Below are 4,511 nucleotides of genomic sequence, written 5' to 3' on the forward strand. Positions count from 1 at the left end.
AACTTATGGCTGCCTGCGTATAAAGGGTCATGCTTTGCCAGAGTTTTTTTTTTTAAAAAAAAAAAAAAAAAAAAAAAAAAGAAAAAAAAAAGAAAAAAAAAAAGCTACCCATTTTGATGGTCTCCCATTCGGCAGTAATCCTCCAGTGCCAAACATGGTGCTGGAAAAGCTCCATGGCCCCACCATGATGTATGTGTGCTATCCATTCTGTCCATCCATTTTGCCAGCTCATTTTGGTGCAAATCTAAGTCTTAGGTGGACCACACCATAGGAAATAGTGGTGATTTAATATTCACCATTAAAAACTTCTTAAGGCTATAAAAGTTTTAAATCCTTTTATTTTTTATTTCCCTTCATCTTCATTTGTGTGACCTAATCAGCAGGTTGGATGGTAAATAAACAGTACAGTGGCCTTTAGAAAGTTTTTAATGGTGGACGTTCAATCACCATTGTTTCATCCAGCATGCTCCACTAGAGATTTGGATCCGCCGCATTTTTTGGCTCATGGACGGCGTGGATAAAACACATATATCAGAGTAGGGCCCATAACTTTTCCAATAGTCACTACTGATAACAAGTCCTCAATTGTCTACCATCTAGGCCAAGAAATAAGTGGACATAGAGAGCCCTTGCAACAAAGGCTTTGTAGAGCCAAGTTCAAGTTGATAGGTTCGCCCCGGTGGACTTGAACTTTAACCAAGTCTAAAAAGGTGAGACTCAAACCCAACTTGACTTCTTAAAAGGTCCAAAGAGTTATGCATTTCCATATAAGGAGAATGTCCGATCCTCATTTAACTTAGTGATGCTATGCTCAATAGGCTTTTTTGTTTATACAAGAATGTACAATCTTTACTAAAAGTTATTGAGGCCTTCAACAACTAATCTCTTTTTCTAGGTTTCAGCTGCAAATATAGCTCCAATTTTCCAAGCAAACAAAAATTCCAAGTACCATGACGCATTGTTACAGAGCAACAAATCCATTCAGAATACCTATTGGAGTCTTAAGTTATAGCAGAGTATATAGTGAGAGCAATCTAGATTGTGTTTCCAAAGACTGGACTGCCCATGAATGTTCTTATTTTTGCTTTGAGTTACTTGCAAACCAAGGCCTACCTAGTTCCAGTCCGATTTATGTCTTCTCTCTCTAATTGAATAGACTAGCAGGCATGTTTTAATCTGAGAATTAGTTGCTCTAATTTCTCAAGCACTAGTTGTTTCTGTCTTCTCTTTCTAGTTGAATAGACTAGCAGACTGCTGGAAATTACTTCCACATCCATTTTCTAGTTGTTTCTGATTTATGGTTGGGTTTGGCTCCCTATTTAGCTCGAAGGTCTTTTATGGTTGGTTTTCAGCTTTTCTGAATTAGATATTTTATATGATTATAGGTCCTGTTGCTGATGACATGTTCCACTGGCAAGCAACAATTATGGGACCAACAGATAGCCCCTTTGCAGGTGGTGTATTTTTGGTAAGCATTCGCTTCCTACCAGCTTTTCAGCTTTTATGTATGTTGTACCTTCATTTAACTTTAATTACTATCCACTAGGGATCGAATACTAGACATATGGGACCAAAAGCCTATGATGATTATGATGATGGTGACAATGAGTGAAGTTACATTTGGGTGAGGTTCTTCAAAACCTTCAGGGTGGCTTGGGTAATGCTCAGAAAGATTGATGCTTGGGTAACTATCCTTTTTCTTTATTCTGATCTATATATTAATATATGTTCTTTATATTCTTTGAATTTGTAGCTATGGTTCGACCAAGTGCGGAGGTGATTACATCGTGAATGAATTATAACTTTTCCAAGTCAGTCATTTGTAAAGTAATCGCATCAGTGTCAACAATGGAGGGCGAGTAGATCTGGTTATTGGTGCCCCATGCCTACAAAATCTCCCTGATTGGGTAACTTAAGCCATTGATAGTCTGCCTTCAAATGTATGCTCAAGACTAAACTGTGTAAATGCTATGTTGCTGTTATTGAAGTGTTTGCATGTGTCCAATGATTCATTCATCTTGGATAATTAAAATAAAATTAAATTTAAAAAAAGGAAAGAAAAGAATGAGTTCATAAAGACAAAAAAATGAAAATTGTGTTTAATTCAATTTGCTTACTATTTTCTGAAATAAACAGAGTTCTAGACATTTGGTAAACTATACGAATAGTTTTGAGTCTAAAACAGAGTTTTGCTAACTGTAGGTAGATCTTATTGAATGGGCCAGGCCAAAAGTCTAATTGAATGATCTATGAGTAACATGCAGAAAAAAAAGCAGCAAGTGAAGTCATACTGGTCATGTAGGCTTGGATTGTAACATGCACCCTCTGGTGAGGTAGGTTCGTATATACTAGAGATAGAGAACAAGTGAAATTCAAATGAACCAGTTCAACTCTAACCCGTATGTGATTATATCAAATTGCAAAGGGGTTTTGGTTGTCAAATAGGAGCCACATAGGATGGCTTCACTTTCTTGATGTATTTGTTTCCGCTCACAATTTATTTTTTTTACATCTTTGTGTTGTAAAATGATTGGGATTATTTGGTTGTTTTCTAGTGTTTGTTTGGGAATCTGTGAGAGGATTAGAACTGGGTCACTTGGTAGATCAGTTTGGGACTCATGATCATTGCATTTACATTTTAAGTCTTTAAGGTAAGATACAAGCTCATTATCCCAACCATCTAATTAAATGATGTTGTGGACATAGATCGTATTCACCCTTGCATATATCAAATGAGCAGTTTCAATCTTGTCCACCTATGACATGAATGCAGCAATGACATAGAGAAAAGTTCCCTCCAAAACTACCGGATATGCTTCTAATGTGAGATAAGCCATTCATCAAGTTGGCCCCACATGGAAATAGACATACACACGCTGACATGTACTTCAACCATTGGTCACTTTCTCTTACAGTCCATTTCTTTCACACACGTATGGCCCACCTGGAGAGTAAGCCGGCTTGTCCAGTGCTGATCCCAACTGATTAATGGTGCTGATCTCAGCACACGTGTGACGTGTTGGCAGTTGCATCAAGCTATGATCTTGCCTTATTTTTGCATTTGTGTATCTGTTTCTGTTTAAATCTTTTTTAATCATCCAAAGCTATACATATTTAGCTTTCTTAAGGTCAGGTCAAAATGGGAGACACTTTTTGATTTGAGTTCTGTAGTTGCCTCCTAATCACCTCCAAGACTGACCCACTCTTGTATGATTTTGATTGTATTGATAGGGTGTTTGACTGTTTTATAAATAGAATGTCAATTTCAGATGATTATAGTCTGGGTGTTTGATTATTTTGGCATGAAACCATAGATTGAAATTGATTTAAGAGGGGAATTGATATATTACATTTATTTATATTTATATAATTTATGGAGCTGTTATGTTTTATATATATATATATATATATATATATATATATATATATATATATATATATATATTCAGTTAGAAGTCTTAGACTATCAAACAGCCTCTAAAAGGAGTCAAATCTGGACAGATTGAATTGCAGAATTGTACTAATACTATAGATTCCAAAAATCATTTTTTTAATGGCTGGAGCTAAATAAAGCCTTATGTTTTTTTAATAATACGGTAGGAATTTGAAATTTAAGGCTATGTTTCCTTCTGTTTGCAGCTTGATTTTGAGTTTTATGATGGATTTTCATGAAAATGTGTGTGAATTTCAACATTAAGTGTATGTTTTTGAAATCTTTAACTGCACACATAATCTTAAAATTTGAATGATCCAAGTGACTTTTAAGATGATTTCCAAGAAAGCTTCTTTTACAATTGCATTTTCATTTAATTTCCTTTTTATTCCATGCAGGTGATGATAAAAAAATCTGGACCAAGTGGTGTCGATGGTTTTGAACTCGTTCCAAGATCCCCACCCTTGTGTGCGCTGGGCTGCTATTAATGCAAATGGACAATTGCCTATAGATTTGGGGCCAGACCTTCAGGTTCAGTATCATCAACGGGTGTTGCATGCATTAGCCTCAACTATGGATGATTTCCAGAATCCTTGAGTACAGGTAAGTGGGTTTCTGACATTGTGGTTCATACTTGATAGAACATTGTCTGGTCATCATCTATTTCTTTTTTAGTTGCATTGAAAATTATATCAAGCAAGGACGTGTCGAAAGTGCAGATCGGATCCCATTGGCTGATGTGGGATTGATATAGGTTTAGGTGACCTAATGATTGTCACTTAATTCCAATGATCTAGGGCAGCGCCCACTTCGATGTCCAACACAAAATATGAAGTATTTATAAAACATCCAATGAAATCAGTGTTTAAACTAAGCATTCAACTATTCACAATTTCCATCAAATGAGGGTCAATTTCCAGCAGTTAGAAAATGATTTCCAACAACTAGCGAAATTTCTAGTGACTAGATTTCAGTGCTTAAAGTAAACTTCCAGCAGTCATCTCAAGTTTCAAATAGTTAGAAGAACTGTTTAACATGTGCTAGATGAAGTTGGAAGCTAGCGAGATGAGAGAACCTT

The 4,511-nt window shown here is 35.9% G+C and overlaps 1 long non-coding RNA gene across 2 annotated transcripts; it reads left to right on the forward strand.

The window, feature by feature from the left end:
* Positions 1 to 1,077: 1,077 nt before the first annotated feature.
* Positions 1,078 to 4,310, forward strand: LOC131234953 (uncharacterized). Of its 2 annotated transcripts, none has more exons than XR_009165852.1 (3): positions 1,078 to 1,468; positions 1,547 to 1,684; positions 3,832 to 4,310. It is a non-coding gene; the product is annotated as an uncharacterized LOC131234953 (long non-coding RNA). The 2 variants fall into 2 exon arrangements; XR_009165853.1 differs by lacking the exon at positions 3,832 to 4,310 and adding an exon at positions 1,754 to 1,916 and having other exon boundaries at positions 1,547 to 1,624.
* The last annotated feature ends 201 nt before the right edge of the window (positions 4,311 to 4,511 follow it).

This window comes from Magnolia sinica, chromosome 19 (genome assembly GCF_029962835.1).
Source record: "Magnolia sinica isolate HGM2019 chromosome 19, MsV1, whole genome shotgun sequence".
Lineage (NCBI taxonomy): Eukaryota > Viridiplantae > Streptophyta > Magnoliopsida > Magnoliales > Magnoliaceae > Magnolia > Magnolia sinica.